Source organism: Salmo trutta, unplaced genomic scaffold, assembly GCF_901001165.1.
Source record: "Salmo trutta unplaced genomic scaffold, fSalTru1.1, whole genome shotgun sequence".
Taxonomy (NCBI): Eukaryota; Metazoa; Chordata; class Actinopteri; order Salmoniformes; family Salmonidae; genus Salmo; species Salmo trutta.
Window position 1 is genome coordinate 1 of NW_021823281.1, and position 18,321 is coordinate 18,321.

At 43.5% G+C, this 18,321-nt stretch overlaps 15 non-coding genes across 15 annotated transcripts; all 15 read right to left on the reverse strand.

The window, feature by feature from the left end:
• Positions 1-474: 474 nt before the first annotated feature.
• Positions 475-547, reverse strand: trnar-ucu (transfer RNA arginine (anticodon UCU)). Its single transcript has one exon. It is a non-coding gene; the product is annotated as a tRNA-Arg (tRNA).
• Positions 548-2,665: 2,118 nt separating this feature from the next.
• trnar-ucu (transfer RNA arginine (anticodon UCU)) lies at positions 2,666-2,738 on the reverse strand. The gene has a single exon. It is a non-coding gene; the product is annotated as a tRNA-Arg (tRNA).
• Positions 2,739-3,768: 1,030 nt separating this feature from the next.
• trnar-ucu (transfer RNA arginine (anticodon UCU)) lies at positions 3,769-3,841 on the reverse strand. Its single transcript has one exon. It is a non-coding gene; the product is annotated as a tRNA-Arg (tRNA).
• Positions 3,842-4,871: 1,030 nt separating this feature from the next.
• trnar-ucu (transfer RNA arginine (anticodon UCU)) lies at positions 4,872-4,944 on the reverse strand. Its single transcript has one exon. It is a non-coding gene; the product is annotated as a tRNA-Arg (tRNA).
• Positions 4,945-5,957: 1,013 nt separating this feature from the next.
• trnar-ucu (transfer RNA arginine (anticodon UCU)) lies at positions 5,958-6,030 on the reverse strand. Its single transcript has one exon. It is a non-coding gene; the product is annotated as a tRNA-Arg (tRNA).
• Positions 6,031-7,059: 1,029 nt separating this feature from the next.
• Positions 7,060-7,132, reverse strand: trnar-ucu (transfer RNA arginine (anticodon UCU)). Its single transcript has one exon. It is a non-coding gene; the product is annotated as a tRNA-Arg (tRNA).
• Positions 7,133-8,144: 1,012 nt separating this feature from the next.
• Positions 8,145-8,217, reverse strand: trnar-ucu (transfer RNA arginine (anticodon UCU)). Its single transcript has one exon. It is a non-coding gene; the product is annotated as a tRNA-Arg (tRNA).
• A 1,152-nt stretch (positions 8,218-9,369) lies between these two features.
• On the reverse strand, positions 9,370-9,442 carry trnar-ccu (transfer RNA arginine (anticodon CCU)). The gene has a single exon. It is a non-coding gene; the product is annotated as a tRNA-Arg (tRNA).
• A 911-nt stretch (positions 9,443-10,353) lies between these two features.
• On the reverse strand, positions 10,354-10,426 carry trnar-ccu (transfer RNA arginine (anticodon CCU)). Its single transcript has one exon. It is a non-coding gene; the product is annotated as a tRNA-Arg (tRNA).
• Positions 10,427-11,953: 1,527 nt separating this feature from the next.
• Positions 11,954-12,026, reverse strand: trnar-ucu (transfer RNA arginine (anticodon UCU)). Its single transcript has one exon. It is a non-coding gene; the product is annotated as a tRNA-Arg (tRNA).
• Positions 12,027-13,055: 1,029 nt separating this feature from the next.
• Positions 13,056-13,128, reverse strand: trnar-ucu (transfer RNA arginine (anticodon UCU)). Its single transcript has one exon. It is a non-coding gene; the product is annotated as a tRNA-Arg (tRNA).
• A 1,029-nt stretch (positions 13,129-14,157) lies between these two features.
• Positions 14,158-14,230, reverse strand: trnar-ucu (transfer RNA arginine (anticodon UCU)). Its single transcript has one exon. It is a non-coding gene; the product is annotated as a tRNA-Arg (tRNA).
• Positions 14,231-15,260: 1,030 nt separating this feature from the next.
• trnar-ucu (transfer RNA arginine (anticodon UCU)) lies at positions 15,261-15,333 on the reverse strand. The gene has a single exon. It is a non-coding gene; the product is annotated as a tRNA-Arg (tRNA).
• Positions 15,334-16,362: 1,029 nt separating this feature from the next.
• On the reverse strand, positions 16,363-16,435 carry trnar-ucu (transfer RNA arginine (anticodon UCU)). The gene has a single exon. It is a non-coding gene; the product is annotated as a tRNA-Arg (tRNA).
• A 1,029-nt stretch (positions 16,436-17,464) lies between these two features.
• On the reverse strand, positions 17,465-17,537 carry trnar-ucu (transfer RNA arginine (anticodon UCU)). The gene has a single exon. It is a non-coding gene; the product is annotated as a tRNA-Arg (tRNA).
• Positions 17,538-18,321: the final 784 nt, after the last annotated feature.

Genomic DNA, 18,321 nt, shown 5'->3' on the forward strand with positions numbered 1-18,321 from the left:
CGCTGGGACACTCTGTTTTCAGCCACCCCTGAGAAGACTTAAACTCACAATCTCTGGCTTGGGAGGTCAGTTTTTTAGGCATCCATCGACCTCTGGGTTATGGCAGTTTTTATATTTCTGTTTGCTGAAAACAAACTGGATAGAAGAGGATGGTTTCGATCCATGAATCACTGGGTTAACTGCCCAGCATACTTCCACTTCATCACTCCACTTTAAGGCACCCCAAAATAATACTTGAACTCACAATACATGGATTAGGAGGCCAGTTTCTTAGGCCACTGTGGCACTGTGTGATCAGCATGACCTATACGAACTGATAGAAGCAGATAAAAAAAAGAATCACGAAGGGCACAGAGAGATGCCCATGAAAGTATCCTTTTTTTAATCCCTATTTGCACTTCATTTCTAAAAATACAATGACTTCAACATCTTTGTTACATGAACTCTCTTCTTCTTTCCCAAATTGCCTTCATCCACCCCAGATGGGACACGAACCCACAATCCCTGGCTTAGAAGGCCAGTGCCTTATCCATTAGGCCACTGGGGTACTTGCCAAAACCTACCTTGATAGCAGAGAGTGATTTCGATCCATCGACCTCTGGGTTACAGGGCCATCACGCTTCCGCTGCGCCTCTGTAATCAGTGTGACCTATACAAACTGACAGAAGCAGTCAAACAAAGAATCACAGAGGGAACTGAGACATGCCCATGAAATTATGCAATTTTTTATTTATGTTTGCAATTAATTTCTAAAAATAAAAATGGATTGCAGAGGATGGTTTCGATCCATAGACCTCTGGGTTATGGGCAAAGCACGCTTCCCTGGGACACTCTGCTTTCATCCGCCACTGATAAGATTTACACTCACAATCCCTGGCTTGGGAGGCCAGTTTTTTAGGCCACTGGGGCATGGTGTAATCAGCATGACCTATACGAACTGATAGAAACAGTAAAAAATTAGAATGACGAAGGACACTGAGACATGCCCATGATATTTAGCTTTTTTAGATCGCTGGTTGCAATTAATATCTAAAAATAAATATTGTTAGCAGAGGATGGTTTCCATCCATAGACCTCTGGGTTATGGGCCCAGCATGCTTCCGCTGGGACACTCTGTTTTCAGCCACCCCTGAGAAGACTTAAACTCACAATCTCTGGCTTGCGAGGTCAGTTTTTTAGGCATCCATCGACCTCTGGGTTATGGCAGTTTTTATATTTCTGTTTGCTGAAAACAAACTGGATAGAAGAGGATGGTTTCGATCCATAAATCACTGGGTTAACTGCCCAGCATACTTCCACTTCATCACTCCACTTTAAGGCACCCCAAAATAATACTTGAACTCACAATACATGGATTAGGAGGCCAGTTTCTTAGGCCACTGTGGCACTGTGTGATCAGCATGACCTATACGAACTGATAGAAGCAGATAAAAAAAAAGAATCACGAAGGGCACAGAGAGATGCCCATGAAAGTATCCTTTTTTAATCCCTATTTTGCACTTCATTTCTAAAATACAATGGCTTCAACATCTTTGTACATGAACTCTCTTCTTCTTTCCCAAACTGCCTTCATCCACCCCAGATGGGACTCGAACCCTGCTTAGAAGGCCAGTGCCTTATCCATTAGGCCACTGGGGTACTTGCCAAAACCTACCTTGATAGCAGAGAGTGATTTCGATCCATCGACATCTGGGTTACGGGGCCATCACGCTTCCGCTGCGCCTCTGTAATCAGTGTGACCTATACAAACTGACAGAAGCAGTCAAACAAAGAATCACAGAGGGAACTGAGACATGCCCATGAAATTATGCTATTTTTATTTATGTTTGCAATTAATTTCTAAAAATAAAAATGGATTGCAGAGGATGGTTTCGATCCATAGACCTCTGGGTTAGGGGCCCAGCACGCTTCCGCTGGGACACTCTGCTTTCATCCGCCACTGATAAGACTTACACTCACAATCCCTGGCTTGGGAGGCCAGTTTTTTAGGCCACTGGGGCATGGTGTAATCAGCATGACCTATACGAACTGATAGAAACAGTAAAAAATTAGAATGACGAAGGACACTGAGACATGCCCATGATATTTAGCTTTTTTTGATCGCTGGTTGAAATTCATTTCTAAAAATAAATATTGTTAGCAGAGGATGGTTTCCATCCATAGACCTCTGGGTTATGGGCCCAGCATGCTTCCGCTGGGACTCTCTGTTTTCAGCCACCCCTGAGAAGACTTAAACTCACAATCTCTGGCTTGGAGGTCAGTTTTTTAGGCATCCATCGACCTCTGGGTTATGGCAGTTTTTATATTTCTGTTTGCTGAAAACAAACTGGATAGAAGAGGATGGTTTCGATCCATAAATCACTGGGTTAACTGCCCAGCATACTTCCACTTCATCACTACACTTTAAGGCACCCCAAAATAATACTTGAACTCACAATACATGGATTAGGAGGCCAGTTTCTTAGGCCACTGTGGCACTGTGTGATCAGCATGACCTATACGAACTGATAGAAGCAGATAAAAAAAAGATTCACGAAGGGCACAGAGAGATGCCCATGAAAGTATCCTTTTTTTAATCCCTATTTGCACTTCATTTCTAAAAGTACAATGGCTTCATCATCTTTGTTACATGAACTCTCTTCTTCTTTCCCAAACTGCCTTCATCCATCACAGATGGGACTCGAACCCACAATCCCTGGCTTAGAAGGCCAGTGCCTTATCCATTAGGCCACTGGGGTACTTGCCGAAACCTACCTTGATAGCAGAGAGTGATTACGATCCATCGACATCTGGGTTACGGGGCCATCACGCTTCCGCTGCGCCTCTGTAATCAGTGTGACCTATACAAACTGACAGAAGCAGTCAAACAAAGAATCACAGAGGGCACTGAGACATGCCCATGAAATTATGCTATTTTTTATTTATGTTTGCATTTAATTTCTAAAAATAAAAATGGATTGCAGAGGATGGTTTCGATCCATAGACCTCTGGGTTAGGGGCCCAGCACGCTTCCGCTGGGACACTCTGCTTTCATCCGCCACTTATAAGACTTACACTCACAATCCCTGGCTTGGGAGGCCAGTTTTTTAGGCCACTGGGGCATGGTGTAATCAGCATGACCTATACGAACTGATAGAAACAGTAAAAAAAATTGAATGACGAAGGGCACTGAGACATGCCCATGATATTTAGCTTTTTTTGATCGCTGGTTGCAATTAATATCTAAAAATAAAGATTGTTAGCAGAGGATGGTTTCCATCCATAGACCTCTGGGTTATGGGCCCAGCATGCTTCCGCTGGGACACTCTGTTTTCAGCCACCCCTGAGAAGACTTAAACTCACAATCTCTGGCTTGGGAGGTCAGTTTTTTAGGCATCCATCGACCTCAGGGTTATGGCAGTTTTTATATTTCTGTTTGCTGAAAACAAACTGGATAGAAGAGGATGGTTTCGATCCATAAATCACTGGGTTAACTGCCCAGCATACTTCCACTTCATCACTCCACTTTAAGGCACCCCAAAATAATACTTGAACTCACAATACATGGATTAGGAGGCCAGTTTCTTAGGCCACTGTGGCACTGTGTGATCAGCATGATCTATACGAACTGATAGAAGCAGATAAAAAAAAGATTCACGAAGGGCACAGAGAGATGCCCATGAAAGTATCCTTTTTTTAATCCCTATTTGTACTTCATTTCTAAAAATACAATGGCTTCAACATCTTTGTTACATGAACTCTCTTCTTCTTTCCCAAATTGCCTTCATCCACCCCAGATGGGACTCGAACCCACAATCCCTGGCTTAGAAGGCCAGTGCCTTATCCATTAGGCCACTGGGGTACTTGCCAAAACCTACCTTGATAGCAGAGAGTGATTTCGATCCATCGACCTCTGGGTTACGGGGCCATCACGCTTCCGCTGCGCCTCTGTAATCAGTGTGACCTATACAAACTGACAGAAGCAGTCAAACAAAGAATCACAGAGGGAACTGAGACATGCCCATGAAATTATGCTATTTTTTATTTAAGGTTGCATTTCATTTCTAAAAATAAAAATGGATTGCAGAGGATGGTTTCGATCCATAGATCTCTGGGTTATGGGCCCAGCACGCTTCCGCTGGGACACTCTGCTTTCATCTGCCACTGATAAGACTTACACTCACAATCCCTGGCTTGGGAGGCCAGTTTTTTAGGCCACTGGGGCATGGTGTAATCAGCATGACCTATACGAACTGATAGAAACAGTAAAAAATTAGAATGACGAAGGACACTGAGACATGCCCATGATATTTAGCTTTTTTTTGATCGCTGGTTGCAATTAATATCTAAAAATAAATATTGTTAGCAGAGGATGGTTTCCATCCATAGACCTCTGGGTTATGGGCCCAGCATGCTTCCGCTGGGACACTCTGTTTTCAGCCACCCCTGAGAAGACTTAAACTCACAATCTCTGGCTTGGGAGGTCAGTTTTTTAGGCATCCATCGACCTCTGGGTTATGGCAGTTTTTATATTTCTGTTTGCTGAAAACAAACTGGATAGAAGTGGATGGTTTCGATCCATAAATCACTGGGTTAACTGCCCAGCATACTTCCACTTCATCACTCCACTTTAAGGCACTCCAAAATAATACTTGAACTCACAATACATGGATTAGGAGGCCAGTTTCTTAGGCCACTGTGGCACTGTGTGATCAGCATGACCTATACGAACTGATAGAAGCAGATTAAAAAAAGAATCACGAAAGGCACAGAGAGATGCCCATGAAAGTATCCTTTTTTTAATCCCTATTTGTACTTCATTTCTAAAAATACAATGGCTTCAACATCTTTGTTACATGAACTCTCTTCTTCTTTCCCAAACTGCCTTCATCCTCCCCAGATGGGACTCGAACCCACAATCTCTGGCTTAGAAGGCCAGTGCCTTATCCATTAGGCCACTGGGGTACTTGCCAAAACCTACCTTGATAGCACAGAGTGATTTCGATCCATCGACATCTGGGTTACGGGGCCATCACGCTTCCGCTGCGCCTCTGTAACCAGTGTGACCTATACAAACTGACAGAAGCAGTCAAACAAAGAATCACAGAGGGCACTGAGACATGCCCATGAAATTATGCTAGTTTTTTATTTATGGTTGCAAATAATTTCTAAAAATAGAAATGGATTGCAGTTGATGTTTTCAATCCATAGACCTCTGGGTTATGGGCCCAGCACGCTTCCGCTGGGACACTCTGCTTTCATCCGCCACTGATAAGACTTACACTCACAATCCCTGGCTTGGGAGGCCAGTTTTGTAGGCCACTGGGGCATGGTGTAATCAGCATGACCTATACGAGCTGATAGAAACAGTAAAAAATTATAATGACGAAGGGCACTGAGACATGCCCATGATATTTAGCTTTTTTTGATCGCTGGTTGCAATTAATTTCTAAAAATAAAGATTGTTAGCAGAGGATGGTTTCCATCCATAGACCTCTGGGTTATGGGCCCAGCATGCTTCCGCTGGGACACTCTGTTTTCAGCCACCCCTGAGAAGACTTAAACTCACAATCTCTGGCTTGGGAGGTCAGTTTTTTAGGCATCCATCGACCTCTGGGTTATGGCAGTTTTTTATATTTCTGTTTGCTGAAAACAAACTGGATAGAAGAGGATGGTTTCGATCCATAAATCACTGGGTTAACTGCCCAGCATACTTCCACTTCATCACTCCACTTTAAGGCACCCCAAAATAATACTTGAACTCACAATACATGGATTAGGAGGCCAGTTTCTTAGGCCACTGTGGCACTGTGTGATCAGCATGATCTATACGAACTGATAGAAGCAGATAAAAAAAAAGAGATGCCCATGAAAGTATCCTTTTTTTAATCCCTATTTGTACTTCATTTCTAAAAATACAATGACTTCAACATCTTTGTTACATGAACTCTCTGCTTCTTTCCCAAATTGCCTTCATCCACCCCAGATGGGACACGAACCCACAATCCCTGGCTTAGAAGGCCAGTGCCTTATCCATTAGGCCACTGGGGTACTTGCCAAAACCTACCTTGATAGCAGAGAGTGATTTCGATCCATCGACCTCTGGGTTACAGGGCCATCACGCTTCCGCTGCGCCTCTGTAATCAGTGTGACCTATACAAACTGACAGAAGCAGTCAAACAAAGAATCACAGAGGGAACTGAGACATGCCCATGAAATTATGCTATTTTTTATTTAAGGTTGCATTTCATTTCTAAAAATAAAAATGGATTGCAGAGGATGGTTTCGATCCATAGATCTCTGGGTTATGGGCCCAGCACGCTTCCGCTGGGACACTCTGCTTTCATCTGCCACTGATAAGACTTACACTCACAATCCCTGGCTTGGGAGGCCAGTTTTTTAGGCCACTGGGGCATGGTGTAATCAGCATGACCTATACGAACTGATAGAAACAGTAAAAAATTAGAATGACGAAGGACACTGAGACATGCCCATGATATTTAGCTTTTTTGATCGCTGGTTGCAATTAATATCTAAAAATAAATATTGTTAGCAGAGGATGGTTTCCATCCATAGACCTCTGGGTTATGGGCCCAGCATGCTTCCGCTGGGACACTCTGTTTTCAGCCACCCCTGAGAAGACTTAAACTCACAATCTCTGGCTTGGGAGGTCAGTTTTTTAGGCATCCATCGACCTCTGGGTTATGGCAGTTTTTATATTTCTGTTTGCTGAAAACAAACTGGATAGAAGTGGATGGTTTCGATCCATAAATCACTGGGTTAACTGCCCAGCATACTTCCACTTCATCACTCCACTTTAAGGCACTCCAAAATAATACTTGAACTCACAATACATGGATTAGGAGGCCAGTTTCTTAGGCCACTGTGGCACTGTGTGATCAGCATGACCTATACGAACTGATAGAAGCAGATTAAAAAAAAGAATCACGAAAGGAACAGAGAGATGCCCATGAAAGTATCCTTTTTTTAATCCCTATTTGTACTTCATTTCTAAAAATACAATGGCTTCAACATCTTTGTTACATGAACTCTCTTCTTCTTTCCCAAACTGCCTTCATCCTCCACAGATGGGACTCGAACCCACAATCTCTGGCTTAGAAGGCCAGTGCCTTATCCATTAGGCCACTGGGGTACTTGCCAAAACCTACCTTGATAGCACAGAGTGATTTCGATCCATCGACATCTGGGTTACGGGGCCATCACGCTTCCGCTGCGCCTCTGTAACCAGTGTGACCTATACAAACTGACAGAAGCAGTCAAACAAAGAATCACAGAGGGCACTGAGACATGCCCATGAAATTATGCTAGTTTTTTATTTATGGTTGCAAATAATTTCTAAAAATAGAAATGGATTGCAGTTGATGTTTTCAATCCATAGACCTCTGGGTTATGGGCCCAGCACGCTTCCGCTGGGACACTCTGCTTTCATCCGCCACTGATAAGACTTACACTCACAATCCCTGGCTTGGGAGGCCAGTTTTGTAGGCCACTGGGGCATGGTGTAATCAGCATGACCTATACGAGCTGATAGAAACAGTAAAAAATTATAATGACGAAGGGCACTGAGACATGCCCATGATATTTAGCTTTTTTTGATCGCTGGTTGCAATTAATTTCTAAAAATAAAGATTGTTAGCAGAGGATGGTTTCCATCCATAGACCTCTGGGTTATGGGCCCAGCATGCTTCCGCTGGGACACTCTGTTTTCAGCCACCCCTGAGAAGACTTAAACTCACAATCTCTGGATTGGGAGGTCAGTTTTTTAGGCATCCATCGACCTCTGGGTTATGGCAGTTTTTATATTTCTGTTTGCTGAAAACAAACTGGATAGAAGAGGATGGTTTCGATCCATAAATCACTGGGTTAACTGCCCAGCATACTTCCACTTCATCACTCCACTTTAAGGCACCCCAAAATAATACTTGAACTCACAATACATGGATTAGGAGGCCAGTTTCTTAGGCCACTGTGGCACTGTGTGATCAGCATGATCTATACGAACTGATAGAAGCAGATAAAAAAAAAGAGATGCCCATGAAAGTATCCTTTTTTTAATCCCTATTTGTACTTCATTTCTAAAAATACAATGACTTCAACATCTTTGTTACATGAACTCTCTGCTTCTTTCCCAAATTGCCTTCATCCACCCCAGATGGGACACGAACCCACAATCCCTGGCTTAGAAGGCCAGTGCCTTATCCATTAGGCCACTGGGGTACTTGCCAAAACCTACCTTGATAGCAGAGAGTGATTTCGATCCATCGACCTCTGGGTTACAGGGCCATCACGCTTCCGCTGCGCCTCTGTAATCAGTGTGACCTATACAAACTGACAGAAGCAGTCAAACAAAGAATCACAGAGGGAACTGAGACATGCCCATGAAATTATGCAATTTTTTATTTATGTTTGCAATTAATTTCTAAAAATAAAAATGGATTGCAGAGGATGGTTTCGATCCATAGACCTCTGGGTTATGGGCAAAGCACGCTTCCCTGGGACACTCTGCTTTCATCCGCCACTGATAAGACTTACACTCACAATGCCTGGCTTGGGAGGCCAATTTTTTAGGCCACTGGGGCGTGGTGTAATCAGCATGACCTATACGAACTGATAGAAACAGTAAAAAATTAGAATGACGAAGGACACTGAGAAATGCCCATGATATTTAGCTTTTTTTGATCGCTGGTTGCAATTCATTTCTAAAAATTAAGATTGTTAGCAGAGGATGGTTTCATCCATCAACCTCTGGGCCCATCACGTTTCCGCAGCGCCACTCTGCTTCAACCCACGGAGGGCACTGAGACATGCCATTGATATTATGCTTTTTTTTATCCCTGGTTGCAGTTAATTTCTGAAAATAAAAATGGATTGCAGAGGATGGTTTCGATCCATAGACCTCTGGGTTATGGGCCCAGCACGCTTCCGCTGGGACACTATGCTTTCATCCGCCACTGATAAGACTTCCACTCACAATCCCTGGCATGGGAGGCCAGTTTTTTAGGCATCTGGGGCATGGTGTTATAGCATGACCTATACGAACTGATAGAAACAGTAAAAAAAGAATCACGTAGGGCACTGAGACATGCCCATGATATTTAGCTTTTTTTGATCGCTGGTTGCAATTAATTTCTAAAAATAAAAATTGTTAGCAGAGGATGGTTTCATCCATCAACCTCTGGGCCCATCACGTTTCCGCAGCGCCACTCTGCTTCAACCCACGGAGGGCACTGAGACATGCCCATGATATTTAGCTTTTTTTGATCGCTGGTTGCAATTAATTTCTAAAAATAAAAATTGCAAGCTGAGGATGGCTTCAGTTCATCGACCTCTGGGCCCAGCACGTTTCCACAGCGCCACTCTGCTTGAACCCACCCCAGAAGGGACTCAAACCCTCAATCCCTGGCTTAGGAGGCCAGTGCCTTATCCATTAGGCCACTGGGGCACTGTGAAGTTAGCATGACCTATACAAACTGATAGAAGCACTAAGGAAAATATATAATGGAAGGCAATGAGAAATGCCCATGAAATTATGCTTTTTTTCATTTATGTTTGCACTTCATTGCTAAAAATAAATCTGGATAGCAGAGGATGGTTTCCATCCATCGACCTCTGGGTTATGGGCCCAGCACGCTTCCGCTGGGAAACTCTGTTTTCAGCCACCCCTGACAAGACTTAAACTCACAATCCCTGGCATGGGAGGCCAGTTTTTTAGGCATCTGGGGCACGGTGTTATAGCATTACCTATACGAACTGATAGAAACAGTAAAAAAAAGAATCACGTAGGGCACTGAGACATGCCCATGATATTTAGCTTTTTTTGATCGCTGGTTGCAATTAATTTCTAAAAATAAAGATTGTTAGCAGAGTATGGTTTCATCCATCAACCTCTGGGCCCATCACGTTTCCGCAGCGCCACTCTGCTTCAACCCACGGAGGGCACTGAGACATGCCATTGATATTATGCTTTTTTTTATCCCTGGTTGCAGTTAATTTCTGAAAATAAAAATGGATTGCAGAGGATGGTTTCGATCCATAGACCTCTGGGTTATGGGCCCAGCACGCTTCCGCTGGGACACTCTGCTTTCATCCGCCACTGATAAGACTTCCACTCACAATCCCTGGCATGGGAGGCCAGTTTTTTAGGCATCTGGGGCATGGTGTTATAGCATGACCTATACGAACTGATAGAACCATAAAAAAAAGAATCACTTAGGGCACATGCCCATGATATTTAGCTTTTTTTGATCGCTGGTTGCAATTAATTTCTAAAAATAAAAATTGCAAGCTGAGGATGGCTTCAGTTCATCGACCTCTGGGCCCAGCACGTTTCCACAGCGCCACTCTGCTTGAACCCACCCCAGAAGGGACTCAAACCCTCAATCCCTGGCTTAGGAGGCCAGTGCCTTATCCATTAGGCCACTGGGGCACTGTGAAGTTAGCATGACCTATACAAACTGATAGAAGCACTAAGGAAAATATATAATGGAAGGCAATGAGAAATGCCCATGAAATTATGCTTTTTTTCATTTATGTTTGCACTTCATTGCTAAAAATAAATCTGGATAGCAGAGGATGGTTTCCATCCATCGACCTCTGGGTTATGGGCCCAGCACGCTTCCGCTGGGAAACTCTGTTTTCAGCCACCCCTGACAAGACTTAAACTCACAATCCCTGGCATGGGAGGCCAGTTTTTTAGGCATCTGGGGCACGGTGTTATAGCATTACCTATACGAACTGATAGAAACAGTAAAAAAAAGAATCACGTAGGGCACTGAGACATGCCCATGATATTTAGCTTTTTTTGATCGCTGGTTGCAATTAATTTCTAAAAATAAAGATTGTTAGCAGAGGATGGTTTCATCCATCAACCTCTGGGCCCATCACGTTTCCGCAGCGCCACTCTGCTTCAACCCACGGAGGGCACTGAGACATGCCCATGATATTTAGCTTTTTTTGATCGCTGGTTGCAATTCATTTCTAAAAATTAAGATTGTTAGCAGAGGATGGTTTCATCCATCAACCTCTGGGCCCATCACGTTTCCGCAGCGCCACTCTGCTTCAACCCACGGAGGGCACTGAGACATGACATTGATATTATGCTTTTTTTTATCCCTGGTTGCAGTTAATTTCTGAAAATAAAAATGGATTGCAGAGGATGGTTTCGATCCATAGACCTCTGGGTTATGGGCCCAGCACGCTTCCGCTGGGACACTATGCTTTCATCCGCCACTGATAAGACTTCCACTCACAATCCCTGGCATGGGAGGCCAGTTTTTTAGGCATCTGGGGCATGGTGTTATAGCATGACCTATACGAACTGATAGAACCATAAAAAAAAGAATCACGTAGGGCACTGAGACATGCCCATGATATTTAGCTTTTTTTGATCGCTGGTTGCAATTCATTTCTAAAAATAAAGATTGTTAGCAGAGGATGGTTTCCATCCATAGACCTCTGGGTTATGGGCCCAGCATGCTTCCGCTGGGACACTCTGTTTTCAGCCACCCCTGAGAAGACTTAAACTCACAATCTCTGGCTTGGGAGGTCAGTTTTTTAGGCATCCATTGACCTCTGGGTTATGGCAGTTTTTATATTTCTGTTTGCTGAAAACAAACTGGATAGAAGAGGATGGTTTCAATCCATAAATCACTGGGTTAACTGCCCAGCATACTTCCACTTCATCACTCCACTTTAAGGCACCCCAAAATAATACTTGAACTCACAATACATGGATTAGGAGGCCAGTTTCTTAGGCCACTGTGGCACTGTGTGATCAGCATGATCTATACGAACTGATAGAAGCAGATAAAAAAAAAGATTCACGAAGGGCACAGAGAGATGCCCATGAAAGTATCCTTTTTTAATCCCTATTTGCACTTCATTTCTAAAAATACGATGGCTTCAACATCTTTGTTACATGAACTCTCTTCTTCTTTCCCAAACTGCCTTCATCCACCCCAGATTGGACTCGAACCCACAATCGCTGGCTTAGAAGGCCAGTGCCTTATCCATTAGGCCACTGGGGTACTTGCCAAAACTGATCTTGATAGCAGAGAGTGATTTCGATCCATCGACCTCTGGGTTACGGGGCCATCACGCTTCCGCTGCGCCTCTGTAATCAGTGTGACCTATACAAACTGACAGAAGCAGTCAAACAAAGAATCACAGAGGGAACTGAGACATGCCCATGAAATTATGCAATTTTTTATTTATGTTTGCAATTAATTTCTAAAAATAAAAATGGATTGCGGAGGATGGTTTCGATCTATAGACCTCTGGGTTAGGGGCCCAGCACGCTTCCGCTGGGACACTCTGCTTTCATCCGCCACTGATAAGACTTACACTCACAATCCCTGGCTTGGGAGGCCAGTTTTTTAGGCCACTGGGGCATGGTGTAATCAGCATGACCTATACGAACTGATAGAAACAGTAAAAAAATTGAATGACGAAGGGCACTGAGACATGCCCATGATATTTAGCTTTTTTTGATCGCTGGTTGCAATTAATATCTAAAAATAAATATTGTTAGCAGAGGATGGTTTCCATCCATAGACCTCTGGGTTATGGGCCCAGCATGCTTCCGCTGGGACACTCTGTTTTCAGCCACCCCTGAGAAGACTTAAACTCACAATCTCTGGCTTGGGAGGTCAGTTTTTTAGGCATCCATCGACCTCTGGGTTATGGCAGTTTTTATATTTCTGTTTGCTGAAAACAAACTGAATAGAAGAGGATGGTTTCGATCCATAAATCACTGGGTTAACTGCTCAGCATACTTCCACTTCATCACTCCACTTTAAGGCACCCCAAAATAATACTTGAACTCACAATACATGGATTAGGAGGCCAGTTTCTTAGGCCACTGTGGCACTGTGTGATCAGCATGACCTATACGAACTGATAGAAGCAGATAAAAAAAAGATTCACGAAGGGCACAGAGAGATGCCCATGAAAGTATCCTTTTTTTAATCCCTATTTGCACTTCATTTCTAAAAATACAATGGCTTCAACATCTTTGTTACATGAACTCTCTTCTTCTTTCCCAAACTGCCTTCATCCACCCCAGATGGGACTCGAAACCACAATCCCTGGCTTAGAAGGCCAGTGCCTTATCCATTAGGCCACTGGGGTACTTGCCAAAACCTACCTTGATAGCAGAGAGTGATTTCGATCCATCGACCTCTGGGTTACGGGGCCATCACGCTTCCGCTGCGCCTCTGTAATCAGTGTGACCTATACAAACTGACAGAAGCAGTCAAACAAAGAATCACAGAGGGAACTGAGACATGCCCATGAAATTATGCTATTTTTTATTTATGGTTGCAATTCATTTCTAAAAATAAAAATGGATTGCAAAGGATGGTTTCGATCGATAGACCTCTGGGTTATGGGCCCAGCACGCTTCCGCTGGGACACTCTGCTTTCATCCGCCACTGATAAGACTTACACTCACAATCCCTGGCTTGGGAGGCCAGTTTTTTAGGCCACTGGGGCATGGTGTAATCAGCATGACCTATACGAACTGATAGAAACAGTAAAAAATTAGAATGACGAAGGAAACTGAGACATGCCCATGATATTTAGCTTTTTTTGATCGCTGGTTGCAATTAATTTCTAAAAATAAAGATTGTTAGCAGAGAATGGTTTCCATCCATAGACCTCTGGGTTATGGGCCCAGCATGCTTCCGCTGGGACACTCTGTTTTCAGCCACCCCTGAGAAGACTTAAACTCACAATCTCTGGCTTGGGAGGTCAGTTTTTTAGGCATCCATCGACCTCTGGGTTATGGCAGTTTTTATATTTCTGTTTGCTGAAAACAAACTGGATAGAAGAGGATGGTTTCGATCCATAAATCACTGGGTTAACTGCCCAGCATACTTCCACTTCATCACTCCACTTTAAGGCACCCCAAAATAATACTTGAACTCACAATACATGGATTAGGAGTCCAGTGTCTTAGGCCACTGTGGCACTGTGTGATCAGCATGACCTATACGAACTGATAGAAGCAGATAAAAAAAAGAATCACGAAGGGCACAGAGAGATGCACATGAAAGTATCCTTTTTTTAATCCCTATTTGTACTTCATTTCTAAAAATACAATGGCTTCAACATCTTTGTTACATGAACTCTCTTCTTCTTTCCCAAACTGCCTTCATCCACCCCAGATGGGACTCTAACCCACAATCCCTGGCTTAGAAGGCCAGTGCCTTATCCATTAGGCCACTGGGGTACTTGCCAAAAACTACCTTGATAGCAGAGAGTGATTTCGATCCATCGACATCTGGGTTACGGGGCCATCACGCTTCTGCTGCGCCTCTGTAATCAGTGTGACCTATACAAACTGACAGAAGCAGTCAAACAAAGAATCACAGAGGGAACTGAGACATGCCCATGAAATTATGCTATTTTTTATTTATGGTTGCAATTCATTTCTAAAAATGAAAATGGATTGCAGAGGATGGTTTCGATCCATAGACCTCTGGGTTATGGGCCCAGCACGCTTCCGCTGGGACACTCTGCTTTCATCCGCCACTGATAAGACTTACACTCACAATCCCTGGCTTGGGAGGCCAGTTTTTTAGGCCACTGGGGCGTGGTGTAATCAGCATGACCTATACGAACTGATAGAAACAGTAAAAAATTAGAATGACGAAGGACACTGAGAAATGCCCATGATATTTAGCTTTTTTTGATCGCTGGTTGCAATTAATTTCTAAAAATAAAGATTGTTAGCAGAGGATGGTTTCCATCCATAGACCTCTGGGTTATGGGCCCAGCATGCTTCCGCTGGGACACTCTGTTTTCAGCCACCCCTGAGAAGACTTAAACTCACAATCTCTGGCTTGGGAGGTCAGTTTTTTAGGCATCCATCGACCTCTGGGTTATGGCAGTTTTTATATTTCTGTTTGCTGAAAACAAACTGGATAGAAGAGGATGGTTTCAATCCATAAATCACTGGGTTAACTGCCCAGCATACTTCCACTTCATCACTCCACTTTAAGGCACCCCAAAATAATACTTGAACTCACAATACATGGATTAGGAGGCCAGTTTCTTAGGCCACTGTGGCACTGTGTGATCAGCATGACCTATACGAACTGATAGAAGCAGATAAAAAAAAAGAATCACGAAGGGCACAGAGAGATGCCCATGAAAGTATCCTTTTTTTAATCCCTATTTGTGCTTCATTTCTAAAAATACAATGGCTTCAACATCTTTGTTACATGAACTCTCTTCTTCTTTCCCAAACTGCCTTCATCCACCCCAGATGGGACTCGAACCCACAATCCCTGGCTTAGAAGGCCAGTGCCTTATCCATTAGGCCACTGGGGTACTTGCCAAAACCTACCTTGATAGCAGAGAGTGATTTCAATCCATCGACCTCTGGGTTACGGGGCCATCACGCTTCCGCTGCGCCTCTGTAATCAGTGTGACCTATACAAACTGACAGAAGCAGTCAAACAAAGAATCACAGAGGGAACTGAGACATGCCCATGAAATTATGCAATTTTTTATTTATGGTTGCAATTCATTTCTAAAAATAAAAATGGATTGCAGAGGATGGTTTCGATCCATAGACCTCTGGGTTATGGGCCCAGCATGCTTCCGCTGGGACGCTCTGTTTTCATCCGCCACTGATAAGACTTACACTCACAATCCCTGGCTTGGGAGGCCAGTTTTTTAGGCCACTGGGGCATGGTGTAATCAGCATGACCTATACGAACTGATAGAAACAGTAAAATATTAGAATGACGAAGGACACGGAGACATGCCCATTATATTTAGCTTTTTTTGATCGCTGGTTGCAATTAATTTCTAAAAATAAAGATTGTTAGCAGAGGATGGTTTCCATCCATAGACCTCTGGGTTATGGGCCCAGCATGCTTCCGCTGGGACACTCTGTTTTCAGCCACCCCTGAGAAGACTTAAACTCACAATCTCTGGCTTGGGAGGTCAATTTTTTAGGCATCCATCGACCTCTGGGTTATGGCAGTTCTTATATTTCTGTTTGCTGAAAACAAACTGGATAGAAGAGGATGGTTTCGATCCATAAATCACTGGTTTAACTGCCCAGCATACTTCCACTTCATCACTCCACTTTAAGGCACCCCAAAATAATACTTGAACTCACAATACATGGATTAGGAGGCCAGTTTCTTAGGCCACTGAGGCACTGTGTGATCAGCATGACCTATACGAACTGATAGAAGCAGATAAAAAAAACAATCACGAAGGGCACAGAGAGATGCCCATGAAAGTATACTTTTTTTAATCCCTATTTGCACTTCATTTCTAAAAATACAAAGGCTTCAACCTCTTTGTTACATGAACTCTCTTCTTCTTTCCCAAACTGCCTTCATCCACCCCAGATGGGACTCGAACCCACAATCCCTGGCTTAGAAGGCCAGTGCCTTATCCATTAGGCCACTGGGGTACTTGCCAAAACCTACCTTGATAGCAGAGAGTGATTTCGATCCATCGACATCTGGGTTACGGGGCCATCACGCTTCTGCTGCGCCTCTGTAATCAGTGTGACCTATACAAACTGACAGAAGCAGTCAAACAAAGAATCACAGAGGGAACTGAGACATGCCCATGAAATTATGCTATTTTTTATTTATGGTTGCAATTCATTTCTAAAAATGAAAATGGATTGCAGAGGATGGTTTCGATCCATAGACCTCTGGGTTATGGGCCCAGCACGCTTCCGCTGGGACACTCTGCTTTCATCCGCCACTGATAAGACTTACACTCACAATCCCTGGCTTGGGAGGCCAGTTTTTTAGGCCACTGGGGCGTGGTGTAATCAGCATGACCTATACGAACTGATAGAAACAGTAAAAAATTAGAATGACGAAGGACACTGAGAAATGCCCATGATATTTAGCTTTTTTTGATCGCTGGTTGCAATTAATTTCTAAAAATAAAGATTGTTAGCAGAGGATGGTTTCCATCCATAGACCTCTGGGTTATGGGCCCAGCATGCTTCCGCTGGGACACTCTGTTTTCAGCCACCCCTGAGAAGACTTAAACTCACAATCTCTGGCTTGGGAGGTCAGTTTTTTAGGCATCCATCGACCTCTGGGTTATGGCAGTTTTTATATTTCTGTTTGCTGAAAACAAACTGGATAGAAGAGGATGGTTTCGATCCATAAATCACTGGGTTAACTGCCCAGCATACTTCCACTTCATCACTCCACTTTAAGGCACCCCAAAATAATACTTGAACTCACAATACATGGATTAGGAGGCCAGTTTCTTAGGCCACTGTGGCACTGTGTGATCAGCATGACCTATACGAACTGATAGAAGCAGATAAAAAAAAGAATCACGAAGGGCACAGAGAGATGCCCATGAAAGTATCCTTTTTTTAATCCCTATTTGTGCTTCATTTCTAAAAATACAATGGCTTCAACATCTTTGTTACATGAACACTCTTCTTCTTTCCCAAACTGCCTTCATCCACCCCAGATGGGACTCGAACCCACAATCCCTGGCTTAGAAGGCCAGTGCCTTATCCATTAGGCCACTGGGGTACTTGCCAAAAACTACCTTGATAGCAGAGAGTGATTTCGATCCATCGACATCTGGGTTACGGGGCCATCACGCTTCTGCTGCGCCTCTGTAATCAGTGTGACCTATACAAACTGACAGAAGCAGTCAAACAAAGAATCACAGAGGGAACTGAGACATGCCCATGAAATTATGCTATTTTTTATTTATGGTTGCAATTCATTTCTAAAAATGAAAATGGATTGCAGAGGATGGTTTCGATCCATAGACCTCTGGGTTATGGGCCCAGCATGCTTCCGCTGGGACACTCTGTTTTCATCCGCCACTGATAAGACTTACACTCACAATCCCTGGCTTGGGAGGCCAGTTTTTTAGGCCACTGGGGCATGGTGTAATCAGCATGACCTATACGAACTGATAGAAACAGTAAAAAATTAGAATGACGAAGGACACGGAGACATGCCCATTATATTTAGCTTTTTTTGATCGCTGGTTGCAATTAATTTCTAAAAATAAAGATTGTTAGCAGAGGATGGTTTCCATCCATAGACCTCTGGGTTATGGGCCCAGCATGCTTCTGCTGGGACACTCTGTTTTCAGCCACCCCTGAGAAGACTTAAACTCACAATCTCTAGCTTGGGAGGTCAATTTTTTAGGCATCCATCGACCTCTGGGTTATGGCAGTTCTTATATTTCTGTTTGCTGAAAACAAACTGGATAGAAGAGGATGGTTTCGATCCATAAATCACTGGGTTAACTGCCCAGCATACTTCCACTTCATCACTCCACTTTAAGGCACCCCAAAAT